The following is a 21,817-nucleotide window of genomic DNA, read 5'->3' as shown; positions in this document are numbered from 1 at the left end:
TATGCTCCAGAGCTGCACTCACTAGAACAGTCACTGAGTTACATCCTGTTTTATACTCCAGAGCTGCACTCACTATTCTGCTGGTGCAGTCACTGTGTACATACATTACTTATCCTGTACTGATCTTGAGTTATATCCTGTATTATGCTCCAGAGCTGCACTTACTAGAACATACTGTGTACATACATTACATATCCTGTACTGATCCTCAGCTACATCCTGTACTATACTCCAGAGCTGCATTCACTATTCTGCTGGTACAGTCACTGTGTACATACATTACTTATCCTGTACTGATCCTGAGTTACATCCTGTATTATACTCCAGAGCTGCACTCACTATTCTGCTGGTGCAGTCACTGTGTACATACATTACTTATCCTGTACTGATCCTGAGTTACATCCTGTATTATACTCCAGAGCTGCACTCACTATTCTGCTGGTGCAGTCACTGTGTACATACATTACTTATCCTGTACTGATCCTGAGTTACATCCTGTATTATGCTCCAGAGCTTCACTCACTGTTCTGCTGGTGCAGTCACTGTGTACATACATTACTTATCCTGTACTGATCCTGAGTTACATCCTGTATTATACTCCAGAGCTGCACTCACTATTCTGCTGGTGCAGTCACTGTGTACATACATTACTTATCCTGTACTGATCCTGAGTTATATCCTGTATTATACTCCAGAGCTGCACTCACTATTCTGCTGGTGCAGTCACTGTGTACATACATTACTTATCCTGTACTGATCCTGAGTTACATCCTGTATTATACTCCAGAGCTGCACTCACTATTCTGCTGGTGCAGTCACTGTGTACATACATTACTTATCCTGTACTGATCCTCAGCTACATCCTGTATTATACTCCAGAGCTGCACTTACTATTCTGCTGCTGCAGTCACTGTGTACATACATTACATTACTTATCCTGTACTGATCCTGAGTTACATTCTGTATTATACTCCAGAGCTGCACTCACTATTCTGCTGGTGCAGTCACTTTGTACATACATTACTTATCCTGTACTGATCCTGAGTTACATCCTGTATTATACTCCAGAGCTGCACTCACTATTCTGCTGGTGGAATCACTAGGACATATATGCAGTATACCGCTCCTTACACTATGGGGTTGACACCTAGGAGTACTTACACTAGCACTTCTGTCACTTGCTCCTTATTACCACACAGTTACTACTACATGTGACAACAAAGTAACAGTTTCTTCTAAGGAGCATCTGACAGAACGTGAGCTGATGGTTTCCAGTCACTGGCTGTTTCCAGGATTTTTCTTTACATAAGTAATATCATGGCGGCGACATGTTTATGAAGATGAACCCGGCTGGCGGCAAACGGCATCAATTATCGGCGCCGATCCTCGTACAAACAGCGGAATCAATTCTAAATATTTTATGGTTTTAATTAAAATACTTTATGTTCAGCTGAGGGTGACGGAGAGGATTATCTGCTTCCAAAGTTTAGTCCAAGATATATCTATGGTAGTGGAGATAAAGTGCGCAGCGGGGGAGGGGCAGGAAGCGGGAATGTGAATGGGTCACGCTGTCAAAATGTTAAAAAGTCTAAATTTAGTTCCATCTGTCTGTGGGAAAGCTGGGTGACATCAGGCTGGGACAGGTATCTCCACCCAGCTATGGCTGATATGGTTACAGGGGATTTAGGGCTCATGCACACGACCATTGTCCGGCAGTGCCCGTATTGTGGTCCGCAATATGCAGGCACCAGCAGTGTGCTCCTCGCATCACGGATGTGGACCTATTCACTTGAATGGGTCCGCAATCCAGGGCTGCGGAATGGAGGCACGGAACCCCGTGGAAGCACTTCGGAGTGTTTCCATGGTGTTTCTGTCCAAGCCTCCGCACCGCAAAAAAATACAACATTATTTTGCGGTGCGGACGGATCACGGACCCATTCAAGTTGAATGGGTCTCGATCCGTCCCTGGCTGCCGCACGGACGTTGCCCGAGCATTGGGGACTGCAAATTGCGGTCCCCAATGCACGGAATGGCCGCACAACGGCTGTGTGCATGAGCCCTTACTAGTTTATGGGCAGGTTTACCTTTCAGGGCTCTGGGAAAGCTGGGTGACCAGGGTCAACAGAGACAAAAGAGGGTGTGACCAGGACTCGGCAGGGTAGATGACATAGGCAGGCGGTGGCTTGACCCCTGGCACCCCACAGACACTAGAATGGGGGGTACCCATCGCCATGTGATCAGGGGAGGAGAAGGGTGTCTACCAGGGAGAGGACCTGTCTGATCATTCATGGTGGAGATGAAGGGTATACCGACCTCAGAGGAGGGGTCAGCAACCTCAGGGCTCATGCACTCAACCGTATGTATTTTAAGGTCCGCAAAAAAGGATCCGCAAAAAATACGGATGACGTCCGTGTGCATTCTGGAACAGCTGGCCGCTGATAGAACAGTCCTATCCTTGTCCGTAATGCGGACAATAATAGGACATGTTCTATCTTTTTGCTGAACGGACATACGGACACGGAAACGGAATGCACACGGAGTAACTTCCGTTTTTTTCCAGATCCATTGAAATGAATGGTTCCACATACGGTCCGCAAAAAAACAGAACAGACACGGACAGAAAATACATTTGTGTGCATGAGCCCTCAGGCTGTAAAACTACAACTCCCAGCATGCTCCTTTCACTTCTATGGGAGTTTCCAGTAAGTGTGCATGCTGGGAGTTGTAGGTGCACAAAAGCTGGCGTGCAAGAAGTTGCTGACACCTGCCATAGAGGAAGACCATGTGTCTGCTATGTGGCCCTTGGATAATGGGGGCCCCACTCCAAATTGCATATTTATAAGGCTACTAGAGACCTGTTGGCCCAGAGCAATGACTGGAAGGGTGTGAGGACTTATGCATTCTTTTTATTATGTTTACAAGGCTCAAATCCTTTCTCTAATCCCGATAGACGGAGATTTGGACGCGTCCAGCAGGAACGTCCCCAAACAGTAAGTGCTCCACATCTGTATCTTCCAATTCCAGCTCTTGTTCTGCTGATTACACGACCCGGGGATGAGGGGATTATAGGAGGATATTATAAGAGCTGCAGAGCTGGAATCTGGAATCAGCTCGATTTATGGATTCATTAATAAACCTGATTTACCGTAACGTGTCTCCCTCGCTCTGCAGGTCTGTCATGGGTCCCGATTTCTTCACTTTGTTTATACTCATTATACACAGATGTAACAACTTGACGTTAACCCTTCGTGACCAAACAATTATTATTTTCTTTCATTTTTCATCGTCGCTTTCCAAGAGCCATAACCCTTTTCATTTTTCTATGTATCCTTATGAGGGCTTGTTTTTTGCAGGACAAGTTGTAGTTTTTAACCACCTCCGGACCGCCTAACGCAGATGTGCGGTCCGGAGGTGGCGGCCCTGCGCAGAGTCACGCATATATGCGTCATCTCGCGAGGGCCGGGATTTCCTGTGAACGCGCGCACACAGGCGCGCGCGCTCACAGGAACGGAAGGTAAGCGAGTGGATCTCCAGCATGCCAGCGGCGATCGTTCGCTGGCAGGCAGGAGATCTGATTTTTTTAACCCCTAACAGGTATATTAGACGCTGTTTTGATAACAGCGTCTAATATACCTGCTACCTGGTCCTCTGGTGGTCCCTTTTGTTAGGATCGACCACCAGAGGACTCAGGTAGGTCAGTACAGTCGCACCAAACACCACACTACACACTTATTAACCCCTTATAAACCCCTGATCACCCATGATCACCCCATATAAACTCCCTGATCACCCCCCTGTCATTGATCACCCCCCTGTCATTGATCACCCCCCTGTAAGGCTCCATTCAGACATCCGCATGATTTTTACGGATCCACTGATACATGGATCGGATCCGCAAAAGACATACGGACGTCTGAATGGAGCCTTACAGGGGGGTGATCAATGACAGGCGGGTGATCACCCATATAGATTCCCTGATCACCCCCTGCATTGATCACCCCTCTGTCATTGATCACCCCCCTGTAAGGCTCCATTCAGACGTCCGCATGATTTTTACGGATCCACTGATACATGGATCGGATCCGCAAAACACATGCGGACGTCTGAATGGAGCCTTACAGGGGGGTGATCAATGACAGGGGGTTGATCACCCCATATAGACTCCCTGATCACCCCCCTGTCATTGATCACCCCCCTGTAAGGCTCCATTCAGACGTCCACATGTGTTTTGCGGATCCGATCCATGTATCCGTGGATCCGTAAAAAATCATACGGACGTCTGAATGGAGCCTTACAGGGGGGTGATCAGGGAGTCTATATGGGTGATCACCCCCCTGTCATTGATCACCCCCCTGTCATTGATCACTCCCCCTGTAAGGCTCCATTCAGACGTCCGCATGTGTTTTGCGGATCCGATCCATGTATCCGTGGATCCGTAAAAAATCATACGGACGTCTGAATGGAGCCTTACCAGGGGGGTGATCAGTGACAGGGGGGTGATCAGGGAGTCTATATGGGTGATCACCCCCCTGTCATTGATCACCCCCCTGTCATTGATCACTCCCCCTGTAAGGCTCCATTCAGACATTTTTTTGGTCCAAGTTAGCGGAAATTTTTTGTTTGTTTTTTCTTACTAAGTCTCATATTCCACTAACTTGTGTCAAAAAATAAAATCTCCCATGAACTCGCCATACCCCTCACGGAATCCAAATGCGTAACATTTTTTAGACATTTATATTCCAGACTTCTTCTCACGCTTTAGGGCCCCTAAAAAGCCAGGGCAGTATAAATACCCCACATGTGACCCCATTTCGGAAAGAAGACACCCCAAGGTATTCCGTGAGGGGCATATTGAGTCCATGAAAGATTGAAATTTTTGTCCTAAGTTAGCGGAAAGTGAGACTTTGTGAGAAAAAAAACAAAAAAATCAATTTCCGCTAACATATGCAAAAAATAAAAAATTTCTAGGAACTCGCCAGGCCCCTCATTGAATACCTTGGGGTGTCTTCTTTCCAAAATGGGGTCACTTGTGGCGTAGTTATACTGCCCTGGCAATTTAGGGGCCCAAATGTGTGAGAAGTACCTTGCAATCAAAATGTGTAAAAAATGGCCTGCGAAATCCGAAAGGTGCACTTTGGAATATGTGCCCCTTTGCCCACCTTGGCTGCAAAAAAGTGTCACACATCTGGTATCGCCGTACTCGGGAGAAGTTGGGGAATGTGTTTTGGGGTGTCATTTTACATATACCCATGCTGGGTGAGAAAAATATCTTGGTCAAATGCCAACTTTGTATAAAAAAATGGGAAAAGTTGTCTTTTGCCAAGATATTTCTCTCACCCAGCATGGGTATATGTAAAATGACACCCCAAAACACATTCCCCAACTTCTCCTGAGTACGGCGATACCAGATGTGTGACACTTTTTTGCAGCCTAGGTGGGCAAAGGGGCACATATTCCAAAGTGCACCTTTCGGATTTCACCGGTCATTTTTTACACATTTTGATTGCAAAGTTCTTCTCACACATTTGGGCCCCTAAATTGCCAGGGCAGTATAACTACGCCACAAGTGACCCCATTTTGGAAAGAAGACACCCCAAGGTATTCTGTGAGGGGCACGGCGAGTTCCTAGAATTTTTTTTTTTTTGTCGCAAGTTAGTGGAATATGAGACTTTGTAAGAAAAAAAAAAAAAGAAAAAATCATCATCATTTTCCGCTAACTTGTGACAAAAAATAAAAAGTTCTATGAACTCACTATGCCCATCAGCGAATACCTTAGGGTGTCTACTTTCCGAAATGGGGTCATTTGTGGGGTTTTTCTACTGTTTGGGCATTGTAGAACCTCAGGAATCATGACAGGTGCTCAGAAAATCAGAGCCGTTTCAAAAAGCGGAAATTCACATTTTTGTACCATAGTGTGTAAACGCTATAACTTTTACCCAAACCATTTTTTTTTTTTGCCCAAACATTTTTTTTTTATCAAAGACATGTAGAACTATAAATTTGGCGAAAAATTTATATATGGATGTCGTTTTTTTTGCAAAATTTTACAGCTGAAAGTGAAAAATGTCATTTTTTTGCCAAAAAATCGTTACATTTTGATTAATAACAAAAAAAGTAAAAATGTCAGCAGCAATAAAATACCACCAAATGAAAGCTCTATTAGTGAGAAGAAAAGGAGGTAAAATTCATTTGGGTGGTAAGTTGCATGACCGAGCGATAAACGGTGAAAGGAGTGTAGTGCCGAAGTGTAAAAAGTGCTCTGGTCATGAAGGGGGTTTCAGCTAGCGGGGCTGAAGTGGTTAATGGTGCCATTTTGGGGTGCACACAACTCATTGATTAACTTTTACTAGCTCTTTTTGTAAAAAAAACAACAATACCGCCATTGTGTTTTTACAGTGTAAATTTTGCTACTTTCACATTGAGGCAAAAATAACATAACTTTCCTCTCTGGGTCGTGCGATTACAATGATACCAAGTACTGTACATATAGTTTTTATTTTTATTTTACTACTTTTGCCAATAAGGGTGCGTTCACACGGGTGAGATTTCCGCGCGGGTGCAATGCGGTAGGTGAACGCATAGCACCCGCACTGAATCCGGCACCATTCATTTCAATGGGACTGTGCACATGAGCGGTTTTTTTTCACGCATAACTTCTGCAATGCTTGAAAATCGCAGCAGGTTCTACAGGTCCTTCTAAAAAAATTAGCATATTGTGATAAAGTTCATTATTTTCTGTAATGTGCTGATAAACATTAGACTTTCATATATTTTAGATTCATTACACACCAACTGAAGGAGTTCAAGCCTTTTATTGTTTTAATATTGATGATTTTGGCTACAGCTCATGAAAACCCAAAATTTCCTATCTAAAAAAATTAGCATATTTCATCCGACCAATAAAAGAAAAGTGTTTTTAATACAAAAAAAGTCAACCTTCAAATAATTATGTTCAGTTCTGCACTCAATACTTGGTCGGGAATCCTTCTGTAGAAATGACTGCTTCAATGCGGCGTGGCATGGAGGCAATCAGCCTGTGGCACTGCTGAGGTGTTATGGAGGCCCAGGAGGCTTCAATGCGGCGTGGCATGGAGGCAATCAGCCTGTGGCACTGCTGAGGTGTTATGGAGGCCCAGGAGGCTTCAATGCGGCGTGGCATGGAGGCAATCAGTCTGTGGCACTGCTGAGGTGTTATGGAGGCCCAGGATGCTTCAATGCGGCGTGGCATGGAGGCAATCAGCCTGTGGCACTGCTGAGGGGTTATGGAGGCCCAGGATGCTTCAATGCGGCGTGGCATGGAGGCAATCAGCCTGTGGCACTGCTGAGGTGTTATGGAGGCCCAGGATGCTTCGATGCGGCGTGGCATGGAGGCGATCAGCCTGTGGCACTGCTGAGGTGTTATGGAGGCCCAGGATGCTTCGATAGCGGCCTTAGGCTCATCCAGAGTGTTGGGTCTTGCGTCTCTCAACTTTCTCTTCTTAATATCCCACAGATTCTCTATGGGGTTCAGGTCAGGAGAGTTGGCAGGCCAATTGAGCCCAGTAATACCATGGTCAGTAAACCAGTTACCAGTGGTTTGGCACTGTGAGCAGGTGCCAGGTCGTGCTGAAAAATGACATCTTCATCTCCATAAAGCTTTTCAGCAGATGGAAGCATGAAGTGCTCCAAAATCTCCTGATAGCGGCTGCATTGACCCTGCCCTTGATAAAACACAGTGGACCAACACCAGCAGCTGACATGGCCCCCAGACCATCACTGACTGTGGGGACTTGACACTGGACTTCAGGCATTTTGGCATTTCCCTCTCCCCAGTCTTCCTCCAGACTCTGGCACCTTGATTTCCGAATGACATGCAACAGTCCAGTGCTGCTTCTCTGTAGCCCAGGTCAGGCGCTTCTGCCGCTGTTTCTGGGGAATGCGGCACCTGTAGCCCATTTCCTGCACACGCCTGTACACGGTGGCTCTGGATGTTTCTACTCCAGACTCAGTCCACTGCTTCCGCAGGTCCCCCAAGGTCTGGAATCGGTCCTTCTCCACAATCTTCCTCAGGGTCCGGTCACCTCTTCTCGTTGTGCAGCGTTTTCTGCCACACTTTTTCCTTCCCACAGACTTCCCACTGAGGGGCCTTGATACAGCACTCTGGGAACAGCCTATTCGGTCAGACATTTCTTTCTGTGTCTTACCCTCTTGCTTGAGGGGTCAGTGATGGCCTTCTGGACAGCAGTCAGGTCGGCAGTCTTACCCATGATTGCGGTTTGGAGTAATGAACCAGGCTGGGAGTTTTTAAAAGCCTCAGGAATCTTTTGCAGGTGTTTAGAGTTAATTAGTTGATTCAGATGATTAGGTTAATAGCTCGTTTAGAGAACCTTTTCATGATATGCTAATTTTTTGAGATAGGAAATTTGGGTTTTCATGAGCTGTGGCCAAAATCATCAATATTAAAACAATAAAAGGCTTGAACTACTTCAGTTGGTGTGTAATGAATCTAAAATATATGAAAGTCTAATGTTTATCAGTACATTACAGAAAATAATGAACTTTATCACAATATGCAAATTTTTTTAGAAGGACCTGTATATTGTGCGTTTATAACGCAACACAGGCCCCATAGAAGTGAATGGGGCTGAGTGAAAATCGCAAGCAAGTGCGGATGCGGTGCGATTTTCACGCATGGTTGCTAGGTGACAGTCTATTCACTGTATTATTTTCCCTTATAACATGGTTATAAGGGAAAATAATAGCATTCTGAATACAGAATGCTTAGTAGGTGATCAATTGAGGGTTAAAAATAAAATAAATATTAACTCACCTTCTCCTCTTGATCGCGTAGTTCCCGGTCTCTTCTTTACTTCTTTAATGATGAATTACCGGCTAAAGGACCTGTGGTGACGTCAGACCACATGCTCCAATCACATGGTCCAAATTGCGGAAGGCACACCAGCGGCTTCCGTTTTTTGCGAATCCGTGGTTTGCGGACCGCAAAAAATGGAACGGTCGTGTGCATGAGGCCTTATAGGCATGTTCTCATTCATTGACTGCAAGTAAAGATCTTAAATGTGGCGAAGGATCAAAGTGTAAAGTACTTTAAAAAGCCACCCCTTTTGATGACATTAGAGGACCCCTTAAATGAATTGGTGTCACAGGGGAATGAATGGCAACAGCTGATCTCTAGGCCTTGTTCACATTTCCGTTTTTCACTAACGTTTTCTGCGGACAGCACACGTACGGTACGTACTCATTGAGTTTAATGTGCGGTTTACATACCAATATTTTTTTACTGACCATGGGTCAGTAAAGAAATCATAAAGGCATGTACTACTTTGGTCTGTGATGCAGACCAAACACGATAGTCTATGAGTCCATGAAAAAACACTGACACAGCACGGGTGGCATCCATGTTGCGTCCATGTTTGGTCCGTTTTTCACTGACCACTGGTATGAGATGTTTGGGAAATTGGCTTTCAGCTGAACAGCGTCCATAGAGTACAGATGACATACAGATGTAAAAAAAACAGACACACCGACCAACCACGGACATCTTCACGGACCAAACACGGACTGATTTTTTCACAGACGTCAAGTTGACGTGGAAATGTGAACGAGGCCTTAGGGTGGGGGGTGATCCAGCTTCTGTTCCGCATGGGATCAACTGATCTCCATACTAATATTTGGAAAGGTATTAACAAGGCCGAACAATAACTTTAACGGGAGGTCACATCACATACTGTTACATTGTTGTCACCACCAGACATCTGAGAAGCTCTGACAGATGCCTTTCAGAACCTCCTCCTTGAGCTTCCTTTGTTTTGCTTTCAGTTCCTCATCTCGTTAGCCTCTCTCAGCTGTCATGTAGTTGTACTGATTGCATCCCTTTAAATTCCTCCCCATAGTGCATTAGTGTGCGGTTTATATTACTTCCTGGAGTGTGTGTGCATGCTGATCCTACTTCCCAGTCTTCTACAAGATAAGTGTTGTGCATTCATTTGTGTTTTTCTGTTTGCTGGATCCCAGGTGACCCTGACTCCCCCCGTATCTAGTGTAGGGAGCCGGTGGTCGTGTCCCCTCACTATTATAGGGTGTTCAGGTGTTATACAGTCGAGGTACGAGGATATGCGATCATCTACCATTGGGATTTTCGCATAGGCTGAGCAGTCAGGGAGAGTGCCAGGTCTGATGCAGGGGTCTCCCTTTTTGTTCCTTAGTTTTGGATCCAGTGAGTCGTATATTCATTTTGTGTTGTCTTGTTTCCTGTACACCTTCCGTGACAATTGTATCTCAGGGCACACAATGCGGAATACGAGCGGTTTTCCAGGTAAATTATCGCACAGAAAAAATGCAGCGTAGTACAGTGCCGGCAAAGAGTATGAGATCAGTCTTTGCATTGTGTGTCTGTGTGCGCCACACTAAGCATGGAGAACAGAAAGAGAAGAGAACTGAGGACTGGAGAACCAATATTGTGAAACAATATCAACAATCTCGAGGTTACAAGTCCATCTCCAGAGATCTTGATGTTTCTTTGTCCAAAATAATCAAAAAGTTTACAACCCATGGCGCTGTAGCTAATCTTCCTGGACGTAGATGGAAAACTGATGAAAGGTTGCAAAGCAGGATAGTCCGGATGGTGGATAAGCAGCCCCAATCAAGTTCCAAAGAAATTCAAGCTGTCCTGCAGGCTCAGGGAGCATCAGTGTCAGCGCCAACTATCCGTCGACGTTTGAATGAAATGAAACACTATGGCAGGAGACCCAGGAGGACCCCACCGCTGACACAGAGACATAAAAAGACTGCAGTTTGTCAAAATGTACGTGAGTAAGCTAAGATCCTTCCATCTTGTGGACAGATGAGACCAAGATAGAGCTTTTTAGTAAAGCACATCATTCTACTGTTTACCGAAAATGGAATGAGGCCTACAAAGAAAAGAACACGGTACCTACAGTGAAATATGGTGGCGATTCAAAGATGTTTTGGGGTCGTTTTGCTGCCTCTGGCCCTGGGTGCCTTGACTGTCTGTGCATGATGAAATCTGACGATTACTGAGGGATTTTGGGTCACAATGTAGGGCGCAGTGTCAGAAAGCTGGGTTTGCATCCTAGGTCATGGGTCTTCCAGCAGGACAATGACACCAAACATCCTTCAAGAAGCCACAAAGCGCTGGAGAGTTCTGGTGTCCAGCACTGAGTCCGGATCTAAATCCCATTGAACACCTGTGGAGAGATGTTAAAATTGATGTTGGGAGAAGGCAGCCTTCAAATATGAGACCTGGAGCAGATTGCAGAAGAGTGGTCCATAATTCCAGTAGAGAGGAGGCTTGTTGATGGTTATAGGAAGTGATTGATTTCAGTGATTTCTTCCAAAGGGTGCGCATCAGAAATATTCATTTGAGGGTGCCAGTAAATTTGCCCGGCCCATTTTTGGAGTTTTGCGTCAAATTATATCATTTTTGGCTATTTTTCTCTGTTTTTTTTTGTGTTGTTCCAATACACACAAAGGAAATAAACATGTGTAATTGCAGTAATTTTCTGGGAGAAATACTTCATTTTCTGGAAAAATTTCAGGAGTGCCAACACTTTTAGCCATGACTATATCTCAGGGCCCACCTTTACGACCGTGGTTTTTGTCCGCATCCGATCTCTGAACTTATGAATGCTTATAAGGTCGGAGAGCAGAGCTAAGGAGCGAGCTGGCTAACGGAACAGACTGGAAATTCAGATCCTGATACTTGAGCATCTCAACCCTGTACAGAGAAAAGGGCTCCTAATCTTTTATTAAAAACAAATTGAAAAAAATGATTTTTGGATCAAAATGAGTACAATGCAATAATAATGTACATAGCCTTTAAGGGGATGTAACTTCACAGGTTGCCATATTGTTACACTGTATGTTAGTGCTCGCCTTTACGGGAGGTTACATCACATTATCATATTGTTACACTGTATCTCAGGGCTTACTTTTCCTGGGTTGTGGTGCTGCTCTGGAAGTCTTACATTATTCCCTACAGGCCGCAGGAGACGTCCATGCTGTGCTTCTTATCACTGTCTCGCCTACCTGATGACCGTTTTCTTTTAAAGGAGAATCCCACTTCATCCTATCTTTTGACTTGTCTCCTTCTCTGGAGTTTGTATTCACAGCAGTTTCCATAAGAAAGTGCATATAGATCTCTATACTTTGCCCGGACCCCGAGCCGCTGCTCATTAATCTCTGCCATAGAGCAGCAGTGAGAACGTATTAAAAGCGCTTCATTATTTGAGTCGGTCGGGGGTCTATGAGCTTGGCCATGGATTTCCAATAGGCAGGGGCCTCCATGGAGCGGACATGTCAGATGATGGTTTTAGGTGGATTTCCCCTTTAAGCATCTTCTCTGATCTGTGGGTTAGAAATCCATACAAACCTCATCAGGATTCTCATTCTCCCCCGAGCCGTGAAAGACCCAACTTTATAAAGTGCAATCTATAATAGCCGAGCAGAGCGCCCCCGGCAGGAGACGTGCTGCTGTCTATTACTGTAATTGTGCGGCTCGCTTTTCTGGCAGAGTCCGCAGTAACCTCGTCTCTCCGCCTCGCGGCGCCGCTGACCTCCAGGAGACGCATTTCTTGGGCTTTGTCTTTTCCCAATTAATTGCACTTCTGAGATTTGCACTCAGCGCCATTAATTCCATCTACGCCTTGTGCTCCGGTACCGCAAGATGCGAGAGGTGAAGCATTGGAGGCTGCAGCTGTAAAAGGGTAAAGGGGCTGGTATTTCTCAAAGGATCTGGAGAATGGGGAACATTAACCCCTTACCGTGTGCAGTTGCTGACGCTCCTGTGAGCGTCGCGGTCTTCTCCGTGCTTACCAAGCACAGCGCCGTGCATTGTATAGCGGCCGTGCTTGGTATCTTGCTCAGCCCCCCTCAATGGGGTTGAGCGCAATACCAAGCACAGCCACTATACAATGCAAGGCGCTGTGCTTGAGCACGTAGAAGGGCGCGACGCTCACAAAAGCGCCAGTGCTTTCTCAAACAGCTGATTTGGGGGGGGTCTCTGGGGGGGGACCCCCACGGATCAGATACTGATTACCCAACCTTGATCAGCATGGATGGGTTCACATGCAATGGGGGCCCGAACCTCCTCCATCTTTGTACCCTCACTCGGGGGCGCCGCTTATCTTCACCTTGTGCCTCTATATGTGTATGACAATGTGCAGATAATCAGCCCGCTATATAATCTGAGCGCCCATCAAACACTCCACGATGGGGGTTTCATTGCAGATCTAAATCAGAGGACGGGTGGAAAGTGCCGCCAAATGTTTATCGAGGCGAGAAGCGGTAAAACTACAGGAATGTTCAAAATATCCAGACGACACACGACGAGAGCGTTAAACAAAACCCTAAATCTCACCGCGGGAATGTCCGGGGGGAAATACAGGCAAATATAGAAGAAAACTAAAAGAAAACAGCGAGAGAAGTAGTACTGTGCATATAGGATGAGAGAAGTAGTACTGTGCACTGTGTATACTGGATGAGAGATGTAGTACTGTGCACTGTGTATACAGGATGAGAGATGTAGTACTGTGCACTGTGTATACAGGATGAGAGAAGTAGTACTGTGCACTGTGTATACAGGATGAGAGAAGTAGTACTGTGCACTGTGTATACTGGATGAGAGATGTAGTACTGTGCACTGTGTATACAGGATGAGAGAAGTAGTACTGTGCACTGTGTATACAGGATGAGAGAAGTAGTACTGTGCACTGTGTATACAGGATGAGAGAAGTAGTACTGTGCACTGTGCATATAGGATGAGAGACGTAGTACTGTGCACTGTGCATATAGGATGAGAGAAGTAGTACTGTGCACTGTGCATATAGGATGAGAGAAGTAGTACTGTGCCCTGTGTATACAGGATGAGAGAGGTAGTACTGTGCACTGTGTACACAGGATGAGAGAAGTAGTACTGTGCACTGTGTATACAGGATGAGAGAGGTAGTACTGTGCACTGTGTATACAGGATGAGAGAAGTAGTACTGTGCACTGTGTATACAGGATGAGAGAAGTAGTACTATGCATATAGGATGAGAGAAGTAGTACTGTGCACTGTGTACACAGGATGAGAGAAGTAGTACTGTGCACGGTGTATACAGGATGAGAGAAGTAGTACTGTGCACTGTGCGTACAGGATGAGAGAAGTAGTACTGTGCACTGTGTATACAGGATGAGAGAAGTAGTACTGTGCACTGTGTATACAGGATGAGAGAAGTAGTACTGTGCACTGTGTATACAGGATGAGAGAAGTAGTACTGTGCACTGTGCATATAGGATGAGAGACGTAGTATTGTGCACTGTGCATATAGGATGAGAGAAGTAGTACTGTGCACTGTGTATACAGGATGAGAGAAGTAGTACTGTACACTGTGTGTACAGGATGAGAGAAGTAGTACTGTGCACTGTGTATACAGGATGAGAGAAGTAGTACTGTGCACTGTGTATACAGGATGAGAGAAGTAGTATTGTGCACTGTGTGTACAGGATGAGAGAAGTAGTACTGTGCACTGTGTACACAGGATGAGAGAAGTAGTACTGTGCACTGTGTATACAGGATGAGAGAAGTAGTACTGTGCACTGTGTATACAGGATGAGAGAAGTAGTACTGTGTACTGTGTGTACAGGATGAGAGAAGTAGTACTGTGCACTGTGTACACAGGATGAGAGAAGTAGTACTGTGCACTGTGTGTAAAGGATGAGAGAAGTAGTACTGTGCACTGTGTATACAGGATGAGAGAAGTAGTACTGTGCACTGTGTATACAGGATGAGAGAAGTAGTACTGTGCACTGTGTATACAGGATGAGAGAAGTAGTACTGTGCACGGTGTATACAGGGTGAGAGAAGTAGTACTGTGCACGGTGTATACAGGATGAGAGAAGTAGTACTGTGCACTGTGTATACAGGATGAGAGAAGTAGTACTGTGCACTGTGTATACAGGATGAGAGAAGTAGTACTGTGCACGGTGTATACAGGATGAGAGAAGTAGTACTGTGCACTGTGCATACAGGATGAGAGAAGTAGTACTGTGCATACAGGATGAGAGAAGTAGTACTGTGCACAGTGTATACAGGATGAGAGAAGTAGTACTGTGCACTGTGTATACAGGATGAGAGAAGTAGTACTGTGCACGGTGTATACAGGGTGAGAGAAGTAGTACTGTGCACGGTGTATACAGGATGAGAGAAGTAGTACTGTGCACTGTGTATACAGGATGAGAGAAGTAGTACTGTGCACTGTGTATACAGGATGAGAGAAGTAGTACTGTGCACGGTGTATACAGGATGAGAGAAGTAGTACTGTGCACTGTGCATACAGGATGAGAGAAGTAGTACTGTGCATACAGGATGAGAGAAGTAGTACTGTACACTGTGTACACAGGATGATAGAAGTAGTACTGTGCTGGCGATGTTCGGTCCGCAAATTGCAGATCTGCAAAACACTTACGGACGTGTGAATGGACCCTTAGATTTCCCTTCTTTGCCAGAAGAACCAGAACAGATTTATAGTGAGACTCCAGCATCTTCTCAGCAGAGAGGCAACTGTTATAAACCTGCACCAGGTCTGGAGCTAATAAGTCCTGACCCCTTTATAGACCTCGCTGGTCAGGCCGTCCAGCCCTGGACTCTTCTTGGGTTTTAAAGAGTCAATGTTCCTCTTCACCTCCTCCTTACTTATGGGCTCAGCCATGGTCTCTGCGTGCACTGGGTCTAACTTGGGCAGAGTCACACTCTTCAGATAGGACTTGATGTCATCCTCCCTAATCTGTACCCCTCTGAACAGATTCCCATAGTAATCCTCAATGATCTGCTGGAGCTTCTTCTGCTCTGACTGTCCGGTCCCGTTCTCATCTAACAGGCTGGTCATAAGCTTCCTGCTGACCCTATTCTTACAGGTGATATAGGGGTCTGGGTTGTGAACCCCCCAATTATCAAACTGGCCCTCTGCTTTAAGAGACTTGAGGCGGTCGTACTGCAGCTCTCTCATCTTCTGCTGACGCTCTCATTGTCCACCTTCTCTCCACTATCCATCCGGCCATAGGACCGGCTTAGCTGTAGCCTCAGTGCAGAATATATACCGCACATTACTGTGTCTCCTGGCGGTACTTATTATAGACTGCTTGATATCCACTTTCATACCCTCCCACCACTCCGCTGTGTCATCACACATGCACTGGGGGGTCTTCTGATCATTATAGAAGGTGCAGTGCTCCAGACTAAAAAAAATAACCAGGAGCCAAATAAAAATTTTTAGTCGCCAATTTTAAAATGCATAGAATTAAATGAAGGACTTGGCGGAGAAGATGAGACGCAGGTCACAGTCGTGAGCCAGCACCACATACCTCTCACATCCAGTGACATCTTCTGGGGGACAAGGTGACTAAAAATGGCGAATTGCGCGGTTTTCATTTATTTTTTTTGCTAAGGCCTTCACCGAGCGGAAATATTTTTTAATATTTTAATAGCTCACACTTTTTCAGACGTGGCGAAATGTAATATGTTTATTCTTTATTGTTTGTAAATTTTATATGTAAAATTGGGAAAGGAGGCGATTTAAACTTTTAGTATTTTTTTTTTTACTTTTTATTTAATAACCATTTCTTCCCTTAGGGGCTAGAACCTGGATCTTTTCATCTCTTGTCCTATTCACCCTGATAGAGCTCTATTAGGGTGAATAGGACTTCACACTGTCCCTGTTGCCCTGTGTATAGTGCACACAGCAGCAGGGAGGTTACCATGGCAGTCAGGGCTTTAGTAGCGTCCTGGCTGCCATGGGCCGCTCAGGGATCTAAGTGCACTAACTATTATTCCTGGGCGCCGCTCCGTTTGCTCGCTGTCGCCCCCGGTATTTTTAACATCCAGAGCAAGGGGGAGAAGACGCCAGTGTCTCTCCTTCTCCCTGACAGTAGCGCTGTCCAATCGCAGCGCAGAGCCAGGGAGAAACAAAAACCTCCGTGGCTCTGAGCTCTGCGCTGCGATTGGACAGCGCTGCTGTCAGGGAGAAGGAGTGCAGTACGCAGCCCTGAAGGGTTTGAGCGATGGTGAGGTCACAGGGGTAGATACTAACCGAGGGTGTTTCTGGTACTCACAGTTTTTCATATACCCTGGGCAGGTGTACAGCAGTGATGGAGAGGTTGGCACATGGATCCTCTGGGGCACTCTCTGTGTATAGGGACCAGGCCGCGTGGTAGGTGAGGTGCCCTGGGTGTTGTAGATTTAGTGTGCCGGTGGCAAGATCCCTTTAAGTTCGTGACGCCAGTGCCGGTAACGGTGGCACACCGATTTATTGTAGTAATAATTGAGGAACACAGGTTGTAGTGAACCAGAACTTTCTTTTACTGAAACAGTTCAACTATTTACAGTCTTTAGTTGGTTCCATATGTCAAAAGGTTGAATACAGGCAGGCTTGATACAAAACGGCAGGCAAAGTCTTTGCAAGATACTCAGAGGGCATAAACACTTACAGATCAGGCTCTACTTTTCCTCAGGTCCTGTCTGGGTTATTCCAATGCCCTATTACTGGCTTTATCCTTGGGTAGGGAAAACCTTCCTCTGGTATATGTCTCCTTGCTATTTAATTTCCTTCTGCCCTTCAGCTCTCCGTTTGGCTGGAATAAACCTTGTCTCTGCACTGTACTTTTCATAGGAACTCGGTTTCTCAGGAGGCAACCTCTTCCCCTGGATGGCAGCTTCTGAGCTTCTTTGCTCAGCAATCTTAGGCAGGCTAGACTGCACTAACTAGCCTCCTGGACTATACTGCACTGACCCTTTCCCTGTCTGGGCCTAACTATATTTACTAGGGGTTCCCTAGCTCCCTCTACTGTCTAGGAGGAGGAACTACCCCTAACAGGCCTGATACAGGAGATAACAGGAAGAACACATAAAAACATCATATAAAATACAATGACCATGTTCCACAGGAGGTGGAGAATAACGTGGCCATATTGACCCTTGTGTAGTGCCCACATTTACCTAGTGGGACACTACATGAGCACTTAATACGGGAGCAGTTGATGGCGAGGTGTCTGCCCCCACATCTGTGACACAGCCGCGGCTGACCGGGGTAGTAGCATATCCCTCTCTCTGAGCCCAGGTAGAAGGAGTGTGGCAGATGTCTGGTCACACCATTGTTCTGCTCTAGTTGTATCATCACTGTGTATCCGCCATTCCAGAAGTCTTCTTCATCATAGATTTTTTTCCGGATGACAATGCTCCAGATCTGCCAGCGCCACCACTTCAGACTGGAACAAGATGGTGGCCCTCAATACCTGAGGCTTGGGCAGCTGGATCCCCTGTAGATGCTCCCAGATTGACTGTTCCTTCGTTTCATTGTATATATTCCAGAATAAGTCCAGATCAGGCCTCATGCACACGACCGTTGTTGTGTTCCGTTCCGCAAAATGTGGTCCCGTTGTTCCGTGATCCGTTTCCGTTTTTGTTTCCGTGTGTCTCCCTTTATTTTTGGAGGATCACCAGACATGAAGGAAAGTAAAAAAAAGTCTAAGTCAAGTTTGCCATGCAAATGATAGGAAAAAAAACGGATGCGAACGCGCGGATGACAATCTTGTGTGCCTCCGCATTTTTTCACGGTCCATTGACTTGAATGGGTCCGCGAACTGTTTTCCGCGAAAAAAATAGGACAGGTTATATTTTTTTGACAGACTGGAACCACGGATCACGGACGCGGATGACAAACGGTGCTTTAGCCGAGTTTTCAACGGACCCATTGAAAGTCAATGGGTCCGCAGAAAATCATGAAAAACGGAACAACGGACAAGGAATGAAACAACGGTCGTGTGCACGAGGCCTTATACTGAAGCTTAAAGCTGGGTCAGGACGTACACCTCAGATGCTTTAAGCTTTATGAAGTCCTTTAGAAGAATTTTCCCAATGTACAGTCTGGAGGGGAGGTTTTCTTCTGGACCCGTATACTTAATCCGTACAGCGTTCCTCCTCTGAGGTGGAGGGTTAGACGCCTTGGGACATTGGAGAACAGTCTCCTGAATTGTGGACGGTCAGCAGGAGGATCAGTGCTGGGCCTCTCCTCTACAGGCTTACTGACTCCAGATTGTCCTGCAGATCCACCTGTGTCTGCTCCAGACCGCTGTGCACCTGACACTATGGACGACTGAGGGTCCTGTATACTGACCTCCATGTCTGCTCCAGTCTGTGTAGTTGTCTCCTCTGAGAGCTGACTTTCATCCACAGCACTGAGCGGGGTCTCGTCCACAGCACTGAGCGGGGTTTTATCCACAGCACTGAGCGGGGTCTCCTCCACAGCACTGAGCGGGGTCTCCTCCACAGCACTGAGCGGGGTCTCATCCACAGCACTGAGCGGGGTCTCCTCCACAGCACTGAGCGGGGTCTCCTCCACAGCACTGAGCGGGGTCTCATCCACAGCCCTGAGCGGGGTCTCATCCACAGCCCTGAGCGGGGTCTTATCCACAGCGCTGAGCGGGGTCTCCTCCACAGCACTGAGCGGGGTCTCATCCACAGCGCTGAGCGGGGTCTTATCCACAGCCCTGAGCGGGGTCTTATCCACAGCGCTGAGCGGGGTCTCATCCACAGCACTGAGCGGGGTCTCGTCCACAGCGCTGAGCTGGGTCTCATCCACAGCGCCGAGCGGGGTCTCATCCACAACGCCGAGCGGGGTCTCATCCACAGCGATGAGCGGGGTCTCATCCACAGCGATGAGCGGGGTCTCATCCACAGCGCCGAGCGGGGTCTCATCCACAGCACCGAGCGGGGTCTCATCCACAACGCCGAGCGGGGTCTCATCCACAGCGCTGAGCGGGGTCTCATCCACAGCGCTGAGCGGGGTCTCATCCACAACGCCGAGCGGGGTCTCATCCACAGCACCGAGCGGGGTCTCGTCCACAACGCCGAGCGGGGTCTCATCCACAGCACTGAGCGGGGTCTCATCCACAGCACTGAGCGGGGTCTCACTCACAGCACTGAGCGGGGTCTCACTCACAGCACTGTGCGGGGTCTCATCCACAGTGCTGAGCGGGGTCTCGTCCACAGCGCTGAGCAGGGTCTCATCCACAGCACCGAGCGGGGTCTCATCCACAACGCCGAGCGGGGTCTCATCCACAGCGCTGAGCGGGATCTCATCCACAACGCCGAGCGGGGTCTCATCCACAGCGCTGAGCGGGGTCTCATCCACAGCACTGAGCGGGGTCTCGTCCACAACGCCGAGCGGGGTCTCATCCACAGCGCTGAGCGGGGTCTCATCCACAGCACTGAGCGGGGTCTCATCCACAGCACTGAGCGGGGTCTCGTCCACAACGCCGAGCGGGGTCTCATCCACAGCGCTGAGCGGGGTCTCATCCACAGCCCTGAGCGGGGTCTCATCCACAGCACTGAGCGGGGTCTCATCCACAGCGCTGAGCGGGGTCTCTTCCACAGCACTGAGCGGGGTCTCACTCACAGCGCTGAGCGGGGTCTCAATCACAGCACTGAGCGGGGTCTCTTCCACAGCGCTGAGCGGGGTCTCAATCACAGCACTGAGCGGGGTCTCATCCACAGCCCTGAGCGGGGTCTCATCCACAGCACTGAGCGGGGTCTCATCCACAGCACTGAGCGGGGTCTCTTCCACAGCACTGAGCGGGGTCTCACTCACAGCGCTGAGCGGGGTCTCAATCACAGCACTGAGCGGGGTCTCTTCCACAGCGCTGAGCGGGGTCTCAATCACAGCACTGAGCGGGGTCTCTTCCACAGCACTGAGCGGGGTCTCACTCACAGCACTGAGCGGGGTCTCACTCACAGCACTGAGCGGGGTCTCATCCACAGCGCTGAGCGGGGTCTCATCCACAGTGCTGAGCGGGGTCTCGTCCACAGCGCTGAGCTGGGTCTCATCCACAGCGCTGAGCGGGGTCTCATCCACAGCGTTGTATCCTCGCAGTGTATCTGCCATTCCAGAAGTCTTCTTCATCATAGACTTCATCATAGTGACGGTGGTCAGTAGCAGGCGAACTGTTTTGGCGACAGCTGCTCTGCTTTTGCTACGCTGTTGGCTCGGTCTCACCACTGCCTCTTCCTTATTATAATCACAATATTAAAACTGAATAAATACACAAGTCTGGCCAGACTAAACAGTACCTATAAACATTTGAAAATCACAATTTGGGTAAATATCACACGGTAATTGGCTTATTGGCCAATCTTTCGTATAAATTTTCGGATAAAAATTTTAACAATTATTCACAAAGTCCCAAAATTCGATCCAGTATCCAGCACCTCTATGCACAAAATCGCAAATAATCTGATTTTTGTTCTGCGCTAAATCGATTCCTTTAGTCAGCTCTAAGCAGCCTGTCAATTGTTTTGAATCGCAAGTGCTAGTTTGAAATCACAATGTCTTTTGTATACAATCGCAAGTTATCCCACTTGCTTTATGCGCTTAGTTGATTCCTTGGCCAGCTCAATACAGTCTTAATATATGTCTGTCGATTATATTCTACTCTTTAATCGCACATTGTTAGTTATGTCTACTCACGTTTTATCCGTGCGTAGACGGCTCCGATCCAAAGGTCGCGGCGTCCCGCGTGGCAATCAGACTACAATCTTCCGCTACTATGTACAGCTGTGAGTAGCAATTTTAGCATATAACAATGATGTGCGATATATCCAAGCCTTTCAGAAGGATTTCGACAGATTGTCCTTTAATTGAGCAATACGAATTTTTTCACTTACTGGCGCCAGCAGTTTCCTTATGATCCACGGCTCTGCAAACACATGCGATATACCCTAGATGGATTTCTTCCAAAAGGGTTTAAAGCTCCAGAGTTGATGGTCCTT

Source organism: Bufo gargarizans, chromosome 6, assembly GCF_014858855.1.
Source record: "Bufo gargarizans isolate SCDJY-AF-19 chromosome 6, ASM1485885v1, whole genome shotgun sequence".
NCBI classification, from domain to species: domain Eukaryota; kingdom Metazoa; phylum Chordata; class Amphibia; order Anura; family Bufonidae; genus Bufo; species Bufo gargarizans.
Note: the sequence above shows the minus strand (reverse complement) of the source record.